General features: G+C 27.1%; 1 protein-coding gene across 4 annotated transcripts in view; it reads right to left on the minus strand.

The window, feature by feature from the left end:
• The window catches only part of pdm3 (POU-domain protein pdm3), a 437,278-nt gene that overhangs the window by 279,466 nt on the left and 131,446 nt on the right, over window positions 1-26,366 (minus strand). For all 4 annotated transcript variants that reach the window (XM_075309728.1, XM_075309727.1, XM_075309726.1 and 1 more), the window contains exon 3: window positions 4,270-4,419. The gene's annotated coding sequence lies outside the window, so the exon portion shown is untranslated. The remainder of the gene's footprint in view (window positions 1-4,269; window positions 4,420-26,366) is intronic.

The following is a 26,366-nucleotide window of genomic DNA, read 5'->3' on the forward strand; positions in this document are numbered from 1 at the left end:
TCAAGGATTTGAGATAAATAACACAATATGGGCCATCTTGGTGTACTTGTTACTGATGAATGTTATCGGCTTGCTGTCACGAGAAATAGATTCCGATTCTATTTTTAGCTCAAGCAGAGTTCGTATGAAAATTCGTGGAGAAGCGAGAACACTCAGAACTATCTCCAGCAATATTGGTAGCAGATAACCAAACGTTTTGAAAAGTGTCGATGGCGCCCGAGCAGGGACCCTTAGAACCCTGGTTGCCACAGTTGGTAGAAATCTATGAAAATTGGTAGATTTTTTTAATGTTTGGTAGATATTCCTCCCCAACTAAGAAGCACTTCACAAACTTTCTATAGACATACAATTTTTAGAAAATTTTATATTGAAACAAAATTTTCTATAGAAATAAAATTTAAAAAAAAATTCTATAGAAATAAAATTTTGAATAAATTTTCTATAGAAATACAATTTTGAAAAAATTTTCTATAGAAATAAAATGTTGACAAAATTTTCTATTGATATAAAATTTTCACGACATTTTGCATGGAAATAAAATTTTGATAAAATTTTCTATAGAAATAAAATTTTGACAAAATTTTCGATAGAAATACACTTTTCACAAAATTTTCTATCGAAATATACTTTTCACAAAATTTTCTATAGAAATACACTTTTGACAAAATTTTCGATAGAAATAAAATTTTCACAAAATTTTCGATAGAAATAAAATTTTCACAAAATTTTCGATAGAAATACACTTTTCACAAAATTTTCTATAGAAATACACTTTTTACAAAATTTTCTATAGAAATACACTTTTGACAAAATTTTCGATAGAAATAAAAGTTTCGATAGAAATAAAATTTTCACAAATTTTTCTATGGAAATAAAATTTTCACAAAATTATATACAGAAATAAAATTTTTAAAAAATTCTTTTGGAAACAAAATTTTGAAAAAAAATCCTGTGGAAATGAAATTTTGACAAAATTTTCTATAGAATTAAAATTTTGACAAAATTTTCTATAGAAATAAAATTTTGACAACAATTCCTATAGAAATAAAATTTTTACAAAATTTTCTATGGAAATAAAATTTTGAAAAAATTTTCTCTCGAAATTTAATTTTGACAAAATTTTCTATGGAACTAAACCTTTCAAAAAATTTTCTATAGAAATAAAATTTTCAAAAAACTTTCTATAGGAATAAAAATTTCACAAAATTTTATATAGAAGTAAAATTTTTAAAATTATGAAAAAATGCAATTTTGATTTCTATAGAAATAAAATATTGAAAAAAAAAAATCATTTGGAAATAAAATTTTGACAACATTTTCTATAGAAATAAATTTTTAACAAAATTTTCTATAGAATAAAATTTTGACCATATTTTCTATAGTAATAAAATGTTTACAAAATTTTCTATAGAAATAGGTTTTTACAAAATTTTTTTATAGAAATATAATTGTAAAAACGATTTCTATAGAAATAATTTTTTTAAAAAATTTCATTTGGAAATAACATTTTGAAAAAATTTCCTTTGGAAATAAAATGTCAACAAATTTTTTAATAGACATACAATTTTGACGAAATTTTCTATAGAAATAAAATTTATTTTTGAGTGTTATTGACCGATTTTATGTTTATTCTGATTATTAATTTTTTCGGCTTGAGGTCATAGAAACAATCGATTATTGATTTGTTTTAATATTTATTTCCAATATTTCGGTTAGTGCCACTAACCATCTTCTGGGATTTTGTATGTGAGTTCGTGTGATGCTGCTCGTTCTGCAGTGTACGGTGACTTGCAGAACGAATAGCATAGAAATAAAATTTAGACAAGATTTTCTATTGAAAAAAATTGTTAACAAAATTTTCTATAGAAATAAAATTTTAAAAAAAATCGTTTGAAAAAAAATTGTGAAAACAAATTTGTATAGAAATAAAATTTTGAAAACAATTTCCTTTGGAAATACCATTTTTACAAAATTTTCTATAGAAATAAAATTTTGACAAAATTTTCTTTGGAAATAAAATTTTTCGAAAATTTTATATAGAAAAAGTCTTGAAAAAATTTTGTTTTCAATAAAATTTTGACAAACTTTTTTATTGAAATAAAATTTTGACAAAATTTACTATAGAAATAAAATTTTGAAATACTTTCTATAGAGATAAAATTTTGACAAAATTTCCTTTGTCAATAAAATTTTGAAAAAATTTTCTATAGAAATAAAATTTTGACAAAATTTTCTTTGGAAATAAAATTTTTCGAAAATTTTATATAGAAAAAGTCTTGAAAAAATTTTGTTTTCAATAAAATTTTGACAAACTTTTTTATTGAAATAAAATTTTGACAAAATTTACTATAGAAATAAAATTTTGAAATACTTTCTATAGAGATAAAATTTTGACAAAATTTCCTTTGTCAATAAAATTTTGAAAAAATTTCCTATGGAACTAAAATTTTGAAGAAAATTTCTATAGAACGAAATGTTGACAAAGTTTTCTACTGAAATAAAATTTTGACATTTTCTATAGAAATAAAATTTTTACAAAATTTTCTATAGAATTAAAATTTTGACAAAATTTTCTACAGAATTAAAATTTTGAAAAAATTTTCTATAGAAATAAAATTTTGACAACAATTTCTATAGAAATAAAATTTTGACAAAATTTTCTATGGAAATAAAATTTTGACAAAATTTTAGAAATAACATGTTAACAAAATTTTCTACAGAAACAAAATTTTGACAAAATTTTCTATAGAAATAAAATGTTTACAAAAATTTCTATGGAATTAAAATGTTTACAAAATTTTCTATAGAAATAAATTTTTACAAAATTTTTTATAGAAATATAATTTTAAAAACAATTTCTATAGAAATAACATCTTTTTTTTAAATTTCATGTGGAAATAAAATTTTGAAAAAATTTCCTTTGGAAATAAAATATCAACAAATTTTTCAATAGACATACAATTTTGACAAGATTTTCTATAGAAATAAAATTTTGACAAAATTCTCTAGAGAAATAAAATTTTGACAAAATTTTCTAAAGAAATAAAACTTTCACAAAATTTTCTATAGGAATAAAATAAAAAAAATAGGTTGAAAACAAAATTGTGAAAAAAATTTTCTATATAAAATTTTGAAAAGAATTTCCTTTGGAAATACCATTTTTACAAAATTTTCTATTGAAATAAAATTTTGACAAAATTTTCTATAGAAATACAATTTTCAGAAAATTGTCTATAGAAATAAAATTTGTCGAAAACTTTCTATAGAAAAAGTCTTGAAAAATTTTTTTGAAATACAATTTTGACAAAATTTTCTATTGAAATAAAATTTTGATAAAATTTTTTATTGAAACAAAATTTTGACAAAATTTACTATAGAAATAAAATTTTGTCAATAAAATTTTGACAAATTTTTCTATGGAACTAAAATTTTGAAAAAAATTTCGATAGAACGAAATGTTGACAAAATTTTCTATAGAAATAAAATTTTGATAAAATAAGTTTCAATTGAGTCCGATCATGGACCCTTAGAAGCCATGACTATATGCAAGTGAATATTTTTGTTCAGTGAATCTAACGATAATACCTGAAACAAATGCTATTACTATATCAAATTTGAGGGTATTTCTTTATACGTTTATTTAAGTATCTGAATTTAAAATTCTAGACTTTTCTAACATTTAGCTGCAAATGAATGTGGAAGGAGTTTTGTTTGGAAGACTCTATACCAAGTAAAATCACATATCTACCAAATCGTATTATGAGCCATTTAGCCAGCTTGGAAGATACCTTGTGGGTGCCGAATATGACTGTTATGATGGCCTTACATCCATATCGTAACTCCACATCATAAACGCATAACAAAACGACGGTTTTAGTTCGTATTCACTTGTGTCTAGATTACATTGTTTGATCCATAATAATGAAAGAGCTAAAAAGAACTCCCCAGAAGTCAAAATGAAACCCAAGAAGAATTAAATAACTAAAGAACATATTCCAAAAGTATAGCATACCATGGAAATTTAAATTATTTTGTTTTTGCTTTTTATTTTTTTTTTCGTTACTATAATGTTGAACCTTTAAGGTTTATTCATTCTGTCAATGTATGATGTGTTTTTGGTCATGCATAGAATTTTTAATTATTTCTACCAATTGCCTTTAGCCATTCGTATAGATTGAAAAATTCACCTGGTTCGGCTATTGTATGAAATGTCTTAATTTAATAAACGATATAATAATGGCTGAGGGAGTTACTTGGTTATTTACTTACTTTCAGTTTGGTCCAGTTTTTGCGTTTTGTTACCGATTTACAAATGTCTTTGGTGTTGGGCTTCAATTGGGCCAACAAATTAGTTGTTTTTGGGGGGATTTGGTATTTTTATTTTTTCTTAAAGTTGGGTGTGGAATATTAAAATGTATTCTGGAAAAAAGAAACAATTAAAAATGGTTTTTAGTTTTTTTTTTATTATTACTGCTAAAGAAATGACAAATATTTGTGCTGTAATAAACAGTAGTAATCATCTTGCTATATTTTGGTTGTTGAGAATTTCGTGATTGGAAACATAAATTTTTTAAGAAATAAATTAAAAATTGATTTTATTTTAATTTGTTCAAAAAACAAAAAAAAAAACCAACAGCTATAAAAAGAACTCAAGTCAGTTAAAAAAGGCTTTATGATAAATTAATTGTTAAATTTTCTAAAATGCCCGAAAACCAATGTTGTTTCTAATTTATAATAAATTTGTAACTCTAGTTAAGGCTACCAAACTAATAAGAAATTAATTTTAATATGAATAATGAATAGAAAACTCCTAACAAAAATTATTTTGAGACAGCAATTTCGGATTTTTATATCCTCATCAGTTCCAGTTATTGGACAAAATACTATTTCTAGCTGTTCGATTTTAAAGTTGTAATCTCCATAATTGAAGATTGACTTGGCACTATAAGCAATAATTGTAATTAGATGTTAAAATTTTATTCTTAACAACATTATAATTTAGCAACCTCTTTAGACTGACACAATTACATATAAGAGAAAAAGTAATGCAATACAGAGGCCACAATCGAATTGAAATCGTCTTAAGACAGTGTCAATGTGATACCATATATGAAGAACTTAACACTTATGCCTAAACTGCGGCCAATTTTATGTTTAGCTCAATGACTAGGGTCAGTGGCACACGAGCAGGGGCCGCGATTGCCCCTCGAGCCAAAAATAATCTACCAAAATTTGGAGAAAAAATTTATCAAAAAATTATCAAACAAAAAGATCTTATTTTTCAAAAATTAATTTCAATAGAAAATTTTGTCAAAATCTTGTTTCTATACAAATTTTATCAAAATTTTATTTCTATAGAAAATGTTGTCAACATTTTATTTCTACAGAAAATTTTATCAAAATTTTATTTCTATGGAAAATGTTGTCAAAATTTTATTTCTGTAGAAAACATTGTGAAAATTTTATTTCTATAGATAATTTTGTCAAAATTTTATTTCTATAGAAAATTTTGTCAAAATTTTATTTCTATGGAAAATTTTGTCAAAATTTTATTTCTATAGAAAATTATGTAAAAAGTTTATTTCTATGGAAAATTTTTTCAAAATTTTATTTCTATGGAAAATTTTTTCAAAATTTTATTTCTATTGAAAATTTTGTCAAAATTGTATTTCTGTAAAAAATTTTGTCAAAATTTTATTTCTATAGAAAATTTTGTCAAAATTGTATTTCTATAGAAAATGTTGCAAAATTTTATTTCTACAAAAAAATTTTATCAAAATTTTATTTCTATACAAAATGTTGTCAAAATTTTATTACTAAACAAAATTTTGTAAAAAGTTTATTTCTATAGAAAATTTTTTCAAAACTTTATTTCTATGGAAAATTTTTTCAAAATTTTATTTCTATAGAAAATTTTGTCGAAATTTTATTTCTATAGATAATTTTGTCAACATTTTATTTCTATAGAAAATTTTGTCAAAATTTTATTTCTATACAAATTTTGTCAACATTTTATTTCTACAAAAAAAATTATCAAAATTTTATTTTATAGAAAATTGTGTCAAATTTATATTTTTATAGAAAATTTTTTCAAAACTTTATTTCTATGGAAAATTTTTTCAAAATTTTATTTCTATAGAAAATTTTGTCAAAATTGTATTTCTATGGAAAATTTTGTCAAAATTTTATTTCTATAGAAAATTTTGTAAAAAGTTTATTTTTATAGAAAATGTTGTCAAAACTTAATTTCTGTAGAAAATTTTGTCAAAATTTTATTTCTACTGAAAATTTTGTCAAAGTTTTATTTCTATAGAAAATTTTATCAACATTTTATTTCTATAGAAAATTTTGTCAAAATTTTATTTCTATGGAAAATGTTGTCAAAATTTTATTTCTATAGATAATTTGTCAACATTTTATTTCTATAAAAAATTTGTCAAAATTTTATTTCTATCGAAAATTTTGTCAAAATTTTATTTCTATAGAAAATGTTGTCAAAATATTATTTCTAAAAACATTTTGTCAACATTTTATTTTTACTAAAAAAAATTATCAACATTTTATTTCTATAGAAAATTTTTTCAAAATTTTATTTCTATAGAAACTATAGAAATTTCGTCAAAAATTTTATTTTTATAGAAAATGTTGTCAAAATTTTTTTTCTATAGAAATTTTTGTCAAAAATTTATTTCTATAGAAAATTTTGTCAAAATTTTATTTCTATAGAAAATTTTGTCAACATTTTATTTCTATAGAAAATTTTTTCAAAACTTTATTTCTATGGAAGATTTTTTCAAAATTTTTTTTCTACAGAAAATTTTGTCAAAATTGTATTTCTACAGAAAATTTTGTCAAAATTTTATTGCTATAGAAAGTTTTGTCAACATTTTATTTCTATAGATAATTTTTGTTAACATTTTATTTCTATAGAAAATATTTTCAAAATTTTATTTCTGTAGAAATTTTTGCCTAAATTTTATTTCTATGGAAAATTTCGTCAAAATTTTATTTCTTTAGAAATATTTGTCAAAATTTTATTTTTATGGAAAATTTTGTCAAAATTTTATTTCTACAAAAATTTTATCAAAATTTTATTTCTATAAAAATTTTGTCAAAGTTTCATTTCTTTTATTTCTATAGAAAAGTTTGTCAAAATTTTATTTCTATAGACATTTTTTTTTTTCTATAGAAAATGTTGTCAAAATTTTATTTCTATGGAAATTTTTGTCACAATTTTATTTCTACAGAAAAATTTGTCAAAATTTTATTTCTATGAAATTGTTTGTCAAAATTTTATTTCTACAGAAAATATTGTCAAAGTTTTATTTCTACAAAAAAATTATCAAAAGTTTTTATACCCTGCTCCACACTGTGTGCATATGTTTGCAACACCCAGAAGGAGACGAGATAGACACATGGTGTCTTTGGCAAAAATGCTCAGGGTGGGCTCTTGAGTCGATATAGCGATGTCCGTCTGTCCGTCTGTCCGTGAACACATTTTTGTAATCAAAGTCTAGGTCGCAGTTTTAGTCCAATCGACTTCAAATTTGGCACAAGTATGTGTTTTGGCTCAGAATAGATCCCTATTGATTTTGGAAGAAATCGGTTCAGATTTAGATATAGCTCCCATATATATATTTCGCCCGATATGGACTTATATGGCTCCAGAAGCCAGAGTTTTACCCTAATTTGCTTAAAATTTTGCGCAAGAAGAACAATTAGTACTATAGTCAAGTGTGCCAAATTTTATTGAAATCGGTTCAGATTTAGATATAGCTCCCATATATATCTTTCGCCCGATATGGACTAATACGGTCCCAGAAGCCAGAGTTTTAGCCCAATTTGGTTGAAATTTTGCACAGGGAGTAGAATTAGCATTGTAGCTGTGCGTGCTAAATTTGGTTGAAATCGGTTAAGATTTAGATATAGCTCCCATATATAGCTTTCGCCCGATTTACACTCATATGACCACAGAGGCCAATGTTTTGCTCCGATTTAGTTGAAATTTTGCACAGGGAGTAGAAGTAGCATTGTAGCTTTGCGTGCCAAATTTGGTTGAAATCGGTTCAGATTTAGATATAGCTCCCATATATAGCTTTCGCCCGATTTACACTCATATGACCACAGAGGCCAATTTTTAACTCCGATTTAGTTGAAATCTTGCACAGGGAGTAGAATTAGCATTGTTGCTATGCGTGCCAAATTTGGTTGAAATCGGTTCAGATTTAGATATAGCTCCCATATATATGCTTTTCTGATTTCGACAAAAATGGTCAAAATACCAACATTTTCCTTGTAAAATCGCCACTGCTTTGTCGAAAAGTTGTAAAAATGACTCTAACATTGTGTTCCACCCTAGTGCATTAGCCGACTTAAATTTTGAGTCTATAGATTTTGTAGAAGTCTATCAAATTCTGTCCAGATCGAGTGATATTTAAATGTATGTATTTGGGACAAACCTTTATATATAGCCCCCAACACATTTGACGGATGTGATATGGTATCGAAAATTTAGTTCTACAAAGTGGTGCAGGGTATAATATAGTCGGCACCGCCCGACTTTAGACTTTCCTTACTTGTTTTCTATAGAAAATTTGGTCAAAACTTTATTTCTATGGAAAATTTTGTCAAAATTTTATTTCTGTAGAAAATGTTGTGAAAATTTTATTTCTATGGAAAATTTTGTCAAATTTTTATTTCTATAAAAAATTACATTAAATTTGATTGTCAAAATTTTATTTCTATAGAAAACTTTGTCAAACATTTTGTTTCAAATGTCAAACACAAATAATGGACTTAAATCGAATATATGTAGCAAATAGTCGAAATTGACTTCTTGCTCTCTCCAAACACGTCTTATCGACTTTCGATTTATTTGAAAATCAATGGAAATATCCGACAAAATCAAGCTTTTTATGAAAATCAAAAGTATAACCGGTTTTTAATAGTGACCAAAATTGATCTTTACTATCGGCCAAATTTTGTTTCTTAATTGCAAATTTTAAAGTTGCATAGTCAAAAATTGACATTTAAACAAGCGACAAGTTTTCTTTTATTTAGACTGGACAACGGACAAGAAAAAACTTAAGATACCCTCCTGCAAACATAAGAAATGCAATATATTCTTCTTCAATTTTGCCATACATTTCTAATTTGTTTTATTTACTTTTATATCGTTGTTGTGTTTATGTGATCGAATTATCGAAAATTATCTCTTAATAGAATATCCCTGGATTTATTAATTTAACCCCCATAAATTGTATTACACAATATTTTCAAATATTAAAAAAATATAGTAAAAAAATGTTAGCCACTACAGGTATATCTCATCATCACTGGACCAACTTCAATGGTATTCCTTACCTACATGACCTACATGACCTACATTGTTTGCTGTATGCCTGGTATTTGAGAAAAGATTTCTATGTATGTTTATTGGTCACAATAAAATTGCCTAGCAAAGGCAAACAAAAATTTTTACACAAGCATAATATCAATTTTATTTTATTTTACCATAAATATAGATTTAATACAATGTTCCGTTTAGGAATTCTAAGGAAATCCCCCAATTTTTTTTTACACAAAAAATTCTCCTAAAAGATTCTCTTGGATACCGAAAAAGGCAACAAAGCAGACGGTCATGTATCCAACTGGACAAGCTTGATCTCACACCCCCTATGGATGACCCAAGTTTTGGGGGAAAAAATCCCAAAAAAAGACACTCAGTAGCATATCCAAGTATTAGCTAAATAAAGAAACCTATCGACCAAGACCATCTGACCAAGCACCAAGATATGAGTGGTGTACTGTGGTGTGGTATTGCCATTTTTGTGGTAGCAGTAGAAACATCAGTAAATGTTGTACCTACAAGACAGAGATGGACGGACAGACGGACGGAAATTTTCATGTGAATGAAACTGCTCGGAAAGGAACAGAGAAATAAAAAACAATCTAGCAGACCCAAACGATATACAAGCAGACACTTGCCAGACACACTTTTATTTAGTCAATGTTGTGGTCTACTCGGTTGTTTTTTTTTGTTTTTTTTTTTTGCTCTCTTCTGGTTCCTTCCTGGCCTTCTGTCTGTCCTGTGTAAAGTAAAAAAAAAAGTATTTCAGTACCATAACACAAAAAAAAACACAATTTTTCTAACAGAAAGACGACTATGATGACATTGAGAAAGAAAATACAAGGCCATTCAAGCTCTTTATAGAAGAAATCTGTGAAAAATGGAACCCTTAGCCAAAGCCCCAGCAGGAAAGAAAAAAACAAAAACACAAACTACTTTATAAAAACTAAACTTTGTGAACAAAAAAAAAATAAATACATCTTTTATGGTATAGTCCAGCAACAGATGTGATGGTTAGCGATTTAGTTTTAAGTGGCCCATACAAGAAGTACAACAAGTAGTCAGGACCATAAAAGGCACATGTCTATCAATGACAAGGAGAATAAGTAGCTCTCACTTTTTGTAATAATGTTTGATTTAACCTAAGACTTAATAGGGCAAAAACTTTCAATCAGTAAGTTTCCATAAGAGATATACACAGAAAGGTAAATTGCATATCCAAGCACATGAAATATCAATTAATTAAAGCTACGCATATCGAAGTTTAAAAGGGCAAGATCGACACCCAATTTTTAAAATGGGCTACAACTACGTTTGCCACTCATGCCAAAAATAATCTACCAAAATTAAAAAAAAAATACAAAAAAATTACCAAATTTGAAAAATTGTTATTTTGAAGGTTTTGATCGATTTGATGTAGTTAGTATGAAAAAAATGTTTTTTTTACTGTTTTATTTGAAATATCACAAAATTTTATCTCTCCTATTAGAGACCATTTTTTTGATTATAAAAATCCCCGGAATTGAAAATGTGTCGAATTTTAGCTTGCACTAACAAGGAAAAGTTACTACTTCTACAAAAAGGGAGAATGGATTTTGATAGTATGATCTAACACGAAAATTAAAATTTTTAACGACATTGAATTTATAGAAAATTTTGACAAATTTTTGATCTCTATTGATAATTTAATCAAAATTAAACTTCCATAGATATTTTTTTCAAAATTTTTACTTTTATAAAAAATTTTGTCAAAATTTTATTTCTATAGAAAATGTTGTCAAAAATTTAAGTCTATGGAACATTTTGTCAAAATTTTATTTTTATAGAAATTTTTGTCAAACTTTTATTTCTATAGAAATTTTTGTCAAACTTTTATTTATATAGAAAATTTTCTCAAAAATTTATTTCTATAGAAATTTTTCTCAAAATTTTATTTCTATAGGCATTTTTCTCAAAATTTTATTTCTATAGAAAGTTTTCTCAAAATTTATATTTTTATAGAAAATTTTCTCAAAATTTTATTTCTATAGAATTTTTTTCACAATTGTATTTCTATAGAAAATTTTCTCAAAATTTTATTTTTATAGAAATTTTTATTTCTTCTATAGAAAATTTTCTTCTATAGTACATATTTTCTATTGATAATTTAATTAAAATTTAACTTCCATAGATATATTTTTTTTTTATTAAAAAATTACAAAATGTTGTCAAAATTTTATTTCTATAGAAAATGTTGTCAAAAATTTAAGTCTATGGAAAATTTTGTAAAAATTTTATTTATATAGAAATTTTTGTCCAATTTTTTATTGATATAGAAAATTTTCTCAAAAATTTATTTTTATAGAATATTTTCTCAAAATTTTATTTCTATAGAAATTTTTCTCGAAATTGTATTTCTATAGTAATTTTCTTCAAAATTTTATTTTGATAGAAATTTTTATTTTTATTTCAATAGAAAATGTTCTCAAATTTTTATTTCTATAGAAAATTTTTTCAAAATTTTATTTCTATAGAAAATTTTGTCAAAATTTTATTTCTATAGCAATTTTTCTCCAAAATTTTAGTCTTATTGAAAATTTTCTCAAAGTTTCATTTATATAGAAAATTTTCTCAAAATTTTATTTTTATAGAAAATTTTCTCAAAATTTTATTTATATAGAATTTTTTTCACAATTGTATTTCTATAGAAAATTTTCTCAAGATTTTATTTTTATAGAAATTTTTATTTCTTCTATAGAAAATTTTCTTCTATAGTACATTCTTTCAAAATTTTATTTCTATAGTATTTCTATAGAAATTTTTCCCGAAATTGTATTTCTATAGCAATGTTCTTCAAAATTTTATTTTGATAGAAATTTTTATTTTTATTTCAATAGAAAATTTTCTCAAAATTTTATTTCTATAGAAAATTTTCTCAAAATTTTATTTATATAGAAAATTTTCTCAAAATTTTATTTCTATAGAAAATGTTCTCAAAATTTTATTTCAATAGAAAATTTTCTCAAAATTACAATTCTATAGCAATTTTTCTCCATAGTCTTATAGAAAATTTTCTCAAAGTTTCATTTATATAGAAAATTTTCTCAAAATTTTATTTCTATAGAAAATTCTATAAAATTTTATTTCTATAGAAAATTTTGTCAAAATTTTATTTCTATAGAAATTTTTCTCAACATTTTATTTCAATAGAAAATTTTCTCAAAATTTTATTTCTATAGAAAATTTTCTCAAAATTTATATTTTTATAGAAAATTTTCTCAAAATTTTATTTCTTTAGATTTTTTTTTCAAAATTGTATTTCTATAGAAAATTTTCTCAAAATTTTATTTTTATAGAAATTTTTATTTCTTCTATAGAAAATTTTCTTCTATAGTACATTTTTTCAAAATTTCATTTCTATAGTAAATTTTTTCAAAATTTTATTTCTATAGAAAATTTTGTCAAAATTTAAAAAAAAAAAAAATATTTGTGTAGATAATTTAGTCAAAATTTAATTCTATGGAAAGTTTTGTCAACATTTTATTTCTATTATCTAAAATTTTATTTCTATAGAAAATTTTGTCAAAATTTTATTTCTTTAGAAAATGTTGTCAAAATTTTATTTCTATCGAAAATTTTGTCAAAATTTTATTTCTATAGAAAATTTTGTCAAAATTTTATTTCTATAGAAAATTTTGACAGAATTTTATTTCTATAGAAAATTTTGTCAAAATTTTATTTCTATAGAAAATTTTGACAGAATTTTATTTCTATAGAAAATTTTGTCAAAATTTTATTTTTATAGAAAATTTTGTCAAAATTTTATTTCTATAGAAATTTTTATCAAAATTGTATTTCAATAGAAATTTTCTTCAAAATTTTATTTTTACAGAAATTTTTATTTTTTGTATAGACAATTTTCTTCTATAGCAAATTTTGTCAAAATTCTATTTCTGTAGAAAATTTTGTCAAAATTTTGTTTCCATAGAAAATTTTCTCAACATTTTTTTCTATCGAAAATTTTCTCAAAATTGTATATCTATAGAAAGTTTCTTCAAAATGTTATTTTTATAGAAATTTTTGTTTTTATTTATATAAAATTTTTTCTTAAATTTGTATTCCTATAGAAAATGTTGTCAACATTTTATTTCCATAGAAAATTTTCTTTTCCAACCTCTTTGTTAGAGAAGAATGTTTTACAAAACCTACCAAAACTTCAAGAATTCTACCAAGTTACCAAACAGTAAAAAATCTACCATTTGTGGTAGAATTCTACCAACTGTGGTTACAACGAAATTGTCTTCAGACACTACCAATGTGATATCATATATGAAGAACTTCAACTTTATGGCTGAACACTGTCCAATTATATGTTTATATGATGATTAAGGAACTCCTTACTATGGCTGAACCCTATCCAATTCTATATTTAGCTCAATGAAAAGTGGCGCCCGAACAGGAACCCATAGAACTATTGACAGACAAAATAACGCATATTCAATTCGGGGCCATATTTTCCCCCGAATTGAAATCGCCTTTAGACAGTTTCATTGTGATATCACACGTGAAGAACTTCCTTTTATGCCTTAACACTGTCCAATTCTATGTTTACCTTAATGACAAGGGTCAGTGGCGCCCGAGCAGGGATCCACAGAACTATTGAGAGACAAAGTAATGCAATACAGATACTATCTTTGCCCCCGAATTGAAATCGTATTTAGACTGTGCCAACGTGATATCATGTATGAAGAACTTCCCTCTTTTGCCTGAACGCTATCCAATTCTTTGTTTAGGTCAATGAAAAGGGTCCCACATAACTATTGAGAGACAAAGTAATACAATACTGTGATATCATACGTGAAGAAATTCCTTTTATGCCTGAACACTGTCCAATTCTATGTTTAACTCAATGACAAGAGTCAGTGGCGCCCGAGCAGGGACCCATAGATTCATTACACCAGGGTGGTCCTTTGACCAAACTTAAATAAAGAGATTAACGATTAACTTTTCCATTATTTAAATTTATAAAAGTAAATAAAATTCTATAAGGCCAAAGCATAATCAAGTAATAGAAGACTCCATAAATCATTTGGCTTATTTCGAATCGAATCTTAATTTTTCAAATGGGTTACAAAATAGAAAGGAGAGGAGTTTACATTGAAATGTAAATCATCACTTCATATGGTTATTTTTTGGTACGCTAAATACTTAGCGGGCCACATAACTTCAGAAGTGAATCGCTCCGTGCCTTTGTCAAATGCAAGAATGGCCATTGACTGCCGTAAATATCTCAACGATGTGACTTAGCAGTTTCCCAAGTAACAAAAACGTAGGCCCGTTTTCTCTTAATGAATATAATTTAAATGAAAAGGAAATTAATATTTTTGTTTATTCCCTCATTTGATAGCACATATCAATATGCCAACCCTATTTCCAGATATATCCTGATAAAATTCACATAAAAGGATTTTTTTCTATTGCAGCACAAATACATATTTGTATTCTTTTTATAAGTGAATACACTTTATTTTTACATTTACAAGACTCTAGGGATAAATGAAATGTAAATTGTTAGTTAAGGATTTGCCTGAAGTGTTTCAATTTTTTTATTTTTATTTTATCCTATGGGAGAGAAAGTGATTCTAGCATAGGAAAAATGACGGGATGGCATTTAATGGAGAAAAGGAGTAGTGTAGTTAAATCAAAGGATTATTGCTAAATGTTTTGATGGATAAATAAATGACAAAGAGGTATGACTTTGCTTAAATAAATTCTGATATTTTTTGTACGAATTCGTCATAGAATAGGACTAACCTTAGAAAGTACTTACGAAATATCTATATAATAGGGCCACCACGGGCTCTGCCAATAAGCGCACAAATGTTAAGGTTTTGAGGGCTATAGAAGTAGTTTTTCTGTGATTTTTTTTTAATTCAGAAATTTATCAAATTTATAATTTATCAAGTTTTTAAGCTCGATTATACACTTTGATTATTTATTTATGTACACTTAAAAAAATGTGCTTGGATTCTAAGATTGTGAATTCGTGTCCTAAATTAAATTAAAGCAAAGATTGTGAACTTTCATTTTTATTAAAATTTCATTTTATACAATTTTGTATATTAGGTCAATTTTTATACCCTCCATCATAGGATGGGGGTATATTAACTTTGTCATTCCGTTTGTAACACATCGAAATATTGCTCTAAGACCCCATAAAGTATATATATTCTGGGTCGTGGTGAAATTCTGAGTCGATCTAAGCATGTCCGTCCGTCCGTCCGTCTGTTGAAATCACGATAACTTCCGAACGAAACAAGCTATCGACTTGAAACTTGGCACAAGTAGTTGTTATCGATGTAGGTCGGATGGTATTGAAAATGGGCCATATCGGCCCACTTTTACGTATAGCCCCCATATAAAGGGACCCTCAGATTTGGCTTATGGAGCCTCTAACAGAAACATATTTCATCCGATCCGGCTGAAATTTGGTACATGGTGTTGGTATATGGTCTCTAACAAACGTGCAAAAATTGGTCCACATCGGTCCATAATTATATATAGCCCCCATATAAACCGATCCCCAGATTTGGCTTGCGGAGCCTAAAAGAGAAGCAAATTTCATCCGATCCGTCTGAAATTTGGTACATGGTGTTGGTATATGGTCTCTAACAACCATGCAAAAATTGGTTCACATCGGTCCATAATTATATATAGCCCCCATATAAACCGATCCCCAGATTTGGCTTGCGGAGCCTCAAAGAGAAGTAAATTTCATCCGATCCGGCTGAAATTTGGTACATGATGTTGGTATATGGTCTCTAACAACCATGCAGAAATTGGTCCACATCGGTCCATATTTATATATAGACCCCATATAAACCGATCTCCAGATTTGGCTTGCGAAGCCTCAAAGAGGAGCAAATTGCATCCGATCCGGCAGAAATTTGGTACATTGTATTGGTATATGGTCTCTAACAACCGTGCAAAAATTGGTCCACATCGGTCCATAATTATATATGGCGCCCATATAAACCGATCCCCAGATTTGGGTTGCGGAGCCTCAAAGAGAAGCAAATTTCATCCGATCCGCCTGAAATTTGGTACATGATATTGGTATATGGTCTCTAACAACCATGCAAAAATTGGTCCACATCCGTTCATAATTATATATAGCCCCCATATAAACCGATCCCCAGATTTGGCTTGCGAAGTCTCCAAGAGAAGCAAATTTCATCCAATCCGGTTGTAATTTGGAACATGGTTTTAGTATATGATCTTTAACAACCGTGCCAGTATATGATCTTTAACAATCGGTCCATAATTATATATAGCCCCCATATAAAACATTCTCCAGATTTGACCTCCGGAGCCTCTTGGAGGAGCAAAATTCATCCGATCCGGTTCAAATTAGGCACGTGGTGTTAGTATATGGTCGCTAACAACCATACCAAAATTGGTCCAATCACACAAAAATTGGTCCATATCGGTTCATAATCATGGTTGCCACTAGAGCCAAAAATAATCTACCAAAATTTTATTTCTATAGAACATTTTGTCAAAATTTTATTTCTATAGAAAATTTTGTCAAATTTTATTTCTAGAGAAAATTTTGTTAAAATTTTATTCGGTTCATAATAAAATTTTCATCATTGTCAAAATTTTATTTCTATAGAAAATTTTATCAAAATTTTATTTCTATAGGAAATTTTGTTCAAATTTTATTCGGTTCATAATCATGGTTGCCACTCGAGCCAAAAATAACCTACCAAGATTTTATTTCTATAGAAAATTTTGTCAAAAGTTTATTTCTATAGAAAATTTTGTGAAAATTTTATTTCTATAGAAAATTTTGTTAAAATTTTATTTCTGTAGAAAATTTTGTCAAAATTTTATGTCTACTCTGTCAAACTGAATTATATACGTATTGGATCGATCTTTTTTGATTTAATATATACCACGTATGGACTTACATACAATTTAGAAGATGGTGTTAGGAGGTTTTAAGATACCTTGCCATCGGCAAGCGTTACCGCAACTTAAGTAATTCGATTGCGGATAGCAGTGTTTAGATGAAGTTTCTACGCAATCCATGATGGAGGGTACATAAGCTTCGGCCTGGCCGAACTTACGGCCGTATATACTTGTTTTTATTCATTTCAGTCATTCATAAATTGGGTGTCCTAAAGTTTTGGTAGCATAATCTTATATTTTTTAGAGTATTAATTGTCCCGTTTTATATATAACAAGTTACCTATTTGTGATGTAAAAAAAAAACAAAAACTTATATTTCAATAAAACCCTTTTGAAAAAGTTTGAAAACCCGAGGAAAAACCCCAGAAAACGATATAATATTCTTTTATTAATATCTTTAAAGATTGACCATAAATAGCCTATTAAAGGGAACTAAAAACAAAAACAATTGGTAAAATTTTATTATAAACACAGAAGTCCAAACATTTCTTCAACTTCCATTGCATTCGTATTAACCCATAGTAAAAATAATGGCTTGTGCTTCATGACAGAAACATGACATTGATCCAAAAAAAAACACAATTAATGGGGGTAGACTTGATCAAATGGTTGGCCTAAAAATTCTACGAATCTCGATATCGAAAATAGCCGCAAAATTTCTTAAGAACTAAGAAAAAGGCAAACACCAAACTGACATATATATAACGATCTTTGGTTATTGTCTACAAGATATTTATCTTTTGAATTTGCATTGTATAAAGTAAGAAGAATTCTTCACCATCCATTTCACAAAAAAAAAACAGAACGTTATTCGGGATATCTAGAAATAACCAATGAAACCATTGTCACCAGAAACATATTCCAAAATGGTAAAGCTGATAAAGAAACCGCACGCCCATTTCACTAGCAGCAGGTAACCCAATAACAGCACCACAATACATTATCGAATACAATAATAAGCTGGGGTAACCACTAAAATACCAGGGGTTCAGCAATTGTAAACAGAAGCTAAATGGTGAATCTTGGCCTTTGTGGTTGTGAAGATGATTCAGATGAAAAAAAGAATAAAAGAAATGGCAAAGAAAAAAATCACAAAAACTTGCTGATGCCCAGAAGAAATAATAAAACGAAATATATATGGAGGTTATATTATCCAAGGCCTAGAAGTAAGTTGGCCTTATTTTGGAAGGCCTTTTACAGAAGTAAGTTCAAAACCTTGAAAAAATCAAGAAGCATTAAAATTTAATATCACAGTACATATAGAAATTCTCCTACCAAATGATATCCGCAACAAGGCCTTACTGTGGAATGTCTTCTGGAAGCTTTCTGCCCAGATGAATGATCAAATAATAATAATTTGATAAATATATATCGAAATAATAAGAAGAAATATATATCGATACTATTTTACTCCACTGTATACATGGGAATGGCTTATTTTGAAAGGCTTAAAAGCAAATTGGCCTTCCTTTAGAAGGCCTTCGGAAGAAGCAGCTTTAATCCATTGAAAAAATTAAGAAGCATTCAAACAATACCTATGGAGTTTGTTCTTCCAAATAATATCCTTAATAAGACCTTACTTTGGATGACCTCCTGAAGGGGAGAATTGAATGCCTTTGAAAAGAAACCACAAAGTTTTAAAATCGAATAAAACATTACATAGGGATAAAACATTACATAGGGATTGCTGAACTGCTACCCCAAGGCATTCTCCTGATTTGGCTCAGTACGACGATTGAATGTAAAAAAATTTACTCACTGGAGAGATTATCGGTCAGATAGAGCCACTACAGATATCTACAGTAATCCCTCGATTTATGTCATGATTGGTTCCGGAATTTGACGACGTTAATCGAAACGACGTAAACCGAATTAAAAGTTGCTCATACTTATTCCTAAGTCCATTTATGTATGTATGTGCGTGTGGATTATAAAAAACTTAAAAAATTAAGGTAATTCAGTGATTTCTGTAAAAATTTCAGAAAACAAAATGTTTCGATGTTATCATCGTTGATCCTTTTTTTCTTATGGAAGGCGTTTCTGATAAAATGGCCAAAAAAATCGACAGCGTAAATCGAATGGCGACGTAAATCGAAGTTTTATGGAACAAAAAATTTGACGACGTAAATCGAAACAACGTAAACCGAGACGACGTAAATCGAGGGATTACTGTATATGGCAAACGGATTCAATCAGTCATCTATGTTAATAACACCTTTTTTCTTGTAGGGTAAGTACTTATCGGATCATTGTGGTAGTAAGGTGATTCCACTAGAAGAAGGAGATGGCCAACAGAACCACCGTGGTGCAATGGTTAGCATGCCCGCCTTGCAGACACAAGGTTGTGGGTTCGATTTCTGCTTCGACCGAACACCAAAAAGTTTTTCAGCGGTGGATTATCCCACCTCAGTAATGCTGGTGACATTTCTGAGGGTTTCAAAGCTTCTCTAAGTGGTTTCACTGCAATGTGGAACGCCGTTCGGACTCGGCTATAAAAGGGAGGTCTCATGTCATTGAGCTTAACATGGAATCGGGCAGCACTCAGTGATAAGAGACAAGTTCACTAATGTGGTATCTCCGGAGGTTAAATCTGGGGATCGGTTTATATGGGGGCTATATATAATTATGGACCGATTTCGACCAATTTTAGCATGGGTGTTTGAGGCCATATATTAACACCACGTATCAAATTTCAGCCGGATCGGATGAAATTTGCTTCTCTTAGAGGCTCCGAAAGCCAAATCGGGGGATAGGTTTATATGGGGGCTATATATAATTATGGACCGATGTGGACCAATTTTTGCATGGTTATTAAAGACCATATACTTACACCATGTACCAAATTTCAGCCGGATCGGATGAAATTTACTTCTCTTAGAGGCTCCGAAAGCCAAATCGGGGGATCGGTTTATATGGGGGCTATATATAATTATGGACCGATGTGGACCAATTTTTGCATGGTTATTAAAGACCATATACTTACACCATGTACCAAATTTCAGCCGGATCGGATGAAATTTGCTTCTCTTAGAGGCTCCGAAAGCCAAATCGGGGGATCGGTTTATATGGGGGCTATATATAATTATGGACCGATGTGGACCAATTTTTGCATGGCTGTTAGAGACCATATATTAACACCATGTACCAAATTTCAGCCGGATCGGATGAAATTTGCTTCTCTTAGAGGGTCTGCAAGCCAAATTTGGGGGTCCGTTTATATGGGGGCTATACGTAAAAGTGGACCGATATGGCCCATTTGCAATACCATCCGACCTACATCAATAACAACTACTTGTGCCAAGTTTCAAGTCGATAGCTTGTTTCGTTCGGAAGTTAGCGTGATTTCAATAGACGGACGGACGGACGGACATGCCTGAAATTAGGCCTTCGTTCATCAGTGAAAATGTAAGGTCACCGTTGCAATAAAACAAAATTTCATCCCTTTTCATTGGTTTATTTGTAATTCTTCTTATTAAGGCCTTTTGAAGAAAATACATCAATTCTTTTTTTCTCCACCACCGTTTGTGTTCGATGTTCAAAATATTCAAGTTAACACCATCTCTACGCAATAAAAGAATTTCTTCACTTTTTGTTTGTTTGCAAATAAAAAGGCGGAAAAAGAGCTTCTTTTAGTAAATAACCCAAGAAGAAGATGATGACAAAAGAATCGGCAAACACAATCATTGCTATTCAATGACACTTTGCCTCTATACTACTTGCCTACATGGTTGGTTGCAGTTGGCTATAGTCAACCTTTGTTTCTTGAGTGATGATTGAGATTTTCTTCAGATATTTCGTTGCATCGTGGGGTTTTGCGGATGGATGAATTTCTTCCTCGATCCCCTTTGGATGATGGTGGGGCTATATATGATTATATCAATATGCTATGGGATTGCATTGCATTTACGGATGCAAGGAAGAAAAAATACTAGTACAAGTGGGATTACTTATTTATAGTAGTGTTTAACACTTGCAAATGAATGAATGACACTGTCTCAATGTTTCAATTGGGATAGTTGAAAATATCAAAGGATGGCATATAAAAGTTGGTTTCAGAAATTGCCAAAAAAAATTTTTTTTTGATAATTTAACAAATTTTATGAAAACGAAGACTACAGCGCTTTGTACTAAATAAAACTGAACGGTACTTTTTTTTAAATATTTGTACTAAATAAAATTGAACGGTACTTTTTTCAAAAAAGTACCTAAAAATGTACGAAAAAGTACGAAAACGGTACAGAAGTGCCAGAAAAGGTACGAAAGTACGAAACTTATTAAACCTATAGTAGCAACGATGTCAGTGGTAATATTTTAGCGTTTTTCCAGCTGATTTTAGCATTTGTTTGTATTTAAACAAAAAATCATTTTTCTTTTTTTAATTTTTGCAATATTAATTATTATTATTATTATTAATTTAGCATTTTTAACATTATTCGAGACACAAATTTAAAAATATTGTAGTATTGTTTAGAATAATAAATTCTTGCATGTAACTTTCAGACATTCTTTCGACTCATAAGCAAATTTAGCTATCTCGGTCTGTGCGTCTTCTGTCCATTTATTTTCGTGTTCAATGTATAGGTCGTCCTCGGAAAGTTTTCCTACTTCGCTTCAATTTGGCCCAATTTTTTTGCAAAAATTTCCAGTAAATCTCCCTGAGAAAAATTTCATGTTTGGATAAGAAAAGAAGACATTGGCTTGGAGTTGGGTCGATAATCGGCTGCGCCCAACTTTAAATTTCTTCCCCTTGCCATGGCTCAACAACATATGTTTGAATTATTTAATGACATTCGGTAGTACCGCTGAGATTTTGTGCCACTTTTGTGCTACTTTTTTTGTTGTGCAATTTTTTTCCATACATTTTAAAATTTTGTGCCACCTTATTGTCATATTTTGTCACTTTTTAAATAATTTCTACACTTTTGAGCACTTTTTCCATTGAACGAACAATTTTAACGCCTGAAAATATGCAACGAAAAGTTTCTTTGGTGGGTAAATCAGGTTATAGCATGAACGGTTAATTTCAATAAAAATAAAATTTTGACAAAATTTTCTATAAAAATAAAATTTTGACAAAATTTTCTATACAAATAAAATTTTGACAAAATTTTCTATAAAAATAAAATTTTGACTAAATTTTCTATAAAAATAAAATTTTTACCAAATTTTCTATAAAAATAAATTTTGACAAAATTTTCTATAAAAACAAAATTTTGACAAAATTTTCTATAGAAATAAAATTTTGACAACATTTTTTATAGAAATAAAATTTTCATAAAAATTTCTACAAAAATAAAATTTTGAAAATATTTTCTATAGAAATAAATAGAATTAAAAATTTTATAAAATTTTCTATCGAAGTAAAATTTTCTATAGAAATAAAATTTTAACCAAATAGTAATAAGATGTTGACAAAATTTTCCATAAACATAAAATATTGACAAAATTTTCTATAGAAATAAAATTGCGACAAATTTTTCAATAGAAATAAATAGAAATAAAAATTTGATAAAATTTTCTATCGAAGTAAAATTTTGGAAAAATTTAACTATTAATTGATATTAATTTAATTTGGACAAATGATCCGCTGGTACGATTTTTGGTCCAATTTCGGAAAAATGTTGGTCCAAAATAAACATTCATTGTAGCCAGGCTGATACTGTCATAAATTTCGTACAAAACTCATAAGTACAATTTTGACAAAATTTTCTACAGAAATACAATTTTGACAAAATTTTCTATAGAAATACAATTTTGACAAAATTTTCTATACAAATAAAATTTTGACAAAATTTTCTATAAAAATAAAATTTTGACAAAATTTTCCATAAAAATAAAATTTTGACAAAATTTTCTATAAAAATAAAATATTGACAAAATTTTCTATAAAAACAAAATTTTAATTGTATACAAATGTATACAAAAATAAAATTTTGACAATATTTTCTATAGAAATAAATAGAATAAAAAATTTTATAAAATTTTCTATCGAAGTAATTTTCTATAGAAATAAAATTTTGACAAAATTTAATATAAAAAGAAAATTTTAACAAAATTTTCTATAGAAATAAAATTTTAACAAAATTTTCCATAAAAATAAAATGTTGACAAAATTTTCTATAAAAATAAAATGTTGACAAAATAAAATTTTGACAAAATTTTCTATAGAAATAAAACTTTCATAAAAATTTCTACAAAAATAAAATTTTGACAATATTTTCTATAGAAATAAATAGAATAAAAAATTTTATAAAATTTTCTATCGAAGTAAAATTTTCTATAGAAATAAAATTTTAACAAAATATTCTATAGAAATAAGATGTTGACAAAATTTTCTATAAACATAAAATATTGACAAAATTTTCTATAGAAATAAAATTGCGAAAAATTTTTCAACAGAAATAAATAGAAATAAAAATTTGATAAAATTTTCTATCGAAGTAAAATTTTGGAAAAATTTAACTATTAATTGATATTAATTTAATTTGGACAAATGATCCGCTGGTACGATTTTTGGTCCAATTTCGGAAAAATGTTGGTCCAAAATAAACATTCATTGTAGCCAGGCTGATACTGTCATAAATTTCGTACAAAACTCATAAGTACAATTTTGACAAAATTTTCTATAGAAATACAATTTTGACAAAATTTTCTATAGAAATACAATTTTGACAAAATTTTCTATACAAATAAAATTTTGACAAAATTTTCTATAAAAATAAAATTTTGACAAAATTTTCCATAAAAATAAAATTTTGACAAAATTTTCTATAAAAATAAAATATTGACAAAATTTTCTATAAAAACAAAATTTTAATTGTATACAAATGTATACAAAAATAAAATTTTGACAATATTTTCTATAGAAATAAATAGAATAAAAAATTTTATAAAATTTTCTATCGAAGTAATTTTCTATAGAAATAAAATTTTGACAAAATTTAATATAAAAAGAAAATTTTAACAAAATTTTCTATAGAAATAAAATTTTAACAAAATTTTCCATAAAAATAAAATGTTGACAAAATTTTCTATAAAAATAAAATGTTGACAAAATAAAATTTTGACAAAATTTTCTATAGAAATAAAACTTTCATAAAAATTTCTACAAAAATAAAATTTTGACAATATTTTCTATAGAAATAAATAGAATAAAAAATTTTATAAAATTTTCTATCGAAGTAAAATTTTCTATAGAAATAAAATTTTAACAAAATATTCTATAGAAATAAGATGTTGACAAAATTTTCTATAAACATAAAATATTGACAAAATTTTCTATAGAAATAAAATTGCGAAAAATTTTTCAACAGAAATAAATAGAAATAAAAATTTGATAAAATTTTCTATCGAAGTAAAATTTTGGAAAAATTTAACTGTTAAATGATATTAATTTAATTTGGACAAATGGTCCGCTGGTACGATTTTTGTTCCAATTTCGGAAAAATGTTGGTCCAAAATAAAAATTCATTGTAGTAACGCTGATATATACTGTCATAAATTTCATACCAAAACCCATAAGTACAATTTTGACAAAATTTTCTATAAAAATAAAATTTTGACAATATTTTGTATAGAAATAAAATTTTAACAACATTTTCTATAAAAATAAAATTTTGACTAAATTTTCTATAAAAATAAAATTTTGACAAAATTTGCTATAGAAATAAAATTTTGACAAAATTTTCTATAGAAATAAACTTTTAACAACATTTTCTATAGAAATAGAATTTTGACAAAATTTTCTATAGAAATAAAATTTTAACAACATTTTCTATAGAAATGGAATTTTGATAAAAATTTCTACAAAAATAAAATTTTGACAAAATTTTCTATAGAAATAAATAGATAAAATTTTCTATCGCAGTAAAATTTTGGAAAAATTTAACAATTAAATGATATTAATTTAATTTGGACAAATGGTCCGCTGGTACGAATTTTGGTCCAGTTTCGAAAAAATGTTGGTCCAAAATAAAAATTCATTGTGGCAACGTGGATATAAACTCTCATAAATTTCGTACCAAAACTCATAAGCTCCATTATGATCCAACATCCATAACAAGAAACACAAAATCCAAGCCACCTCTACCCCACACCAACCCAAGAAGCAACGAACCACAGAGGTGTAAAATAAATATACAAACGTCAAACCAAATAAGAACAACACAATTCTTAAATGTGTGTGTGTGTTTAAGTTCACTCGCAAGCGCCACCATAAATACTTTGTAAAGAAAGCAAAAAAAAAAGAAAACCGACAACGACGACGAAGAACGACCAACAACAATAATCTGTCGAACATACAACACCAAAGACTAGAACTCAAAGCTTCAGCTACAGGGTTATATATGTCCTACACATTTTCTAGTTGACACGTCATCAACTTTTTTCTTCTTTGCCATGTGGTGTCCGTGGATGGTCCCCGTCTGCCTGTTGGCAATGTAGTTCATAGTCATAGCGAAGTTTTTGGTTTTCTTCTCTTTGACTTTTTTTTCCTCGCAAATATCGTTGAGCTATAATTTTTCCATTTGCTGAGTTTCTGTTACATTTTGCTGCTTTCATTGGATTTGATATTGATGCAGCAGAAGCTGCTGCTGCAACTACCGCTGCTTTTGACTGTGGCAGTTGTGAGAACATAGTCTACTGAAGCCTTTGCTGCTGTTGCTATTGCATTCAGCTACAAATGATGGGCTACAAATTGTTTTTTATGGCCCCTAAAGTGTTGTCGTTTGGGGTTACCGATTTACCACCATTGGCGGCAACGACAGTGGCAGTGTTCTTCTGGTGGTAGTGTTGATGATGATCGGTCATTGCAGTTGATTATTAATTTGTTTTTTTTTTTTTTCATTCTTGTGTAGGTGTCCATAATGTGATGTTGATAGTTTAGTGGTCTTCTATAGTAGTAAATTTTTGTGGAAGTGGTTCTTGCCTTTCATATACGGTCGTCATCCACAAACCATTTTCATTTGGTTGGTGGTTTACCATCGGTTTTGTTGCTTGAGAATCGCTAAGGTAAAGGTTTCTAATGAGGTATACTAGTATAGAGGTGATTCCGAAGAATCCGCTA

The sequence above is a fragment of the Haematobia irritans genome, chromosome 5 (assembly GCF_050003625.1).
Source record: "Haematobia irritans isolate KBUSLIRL chromosome 5, ASM5000362v1, whole genome shotgun sequence".
NCBI classification, from domain to species: Eukaryota; Metazoa; Arthropoda; class Insecta; order Diptera; family Muscidae; genus Haematobia; species Haematobia irritans.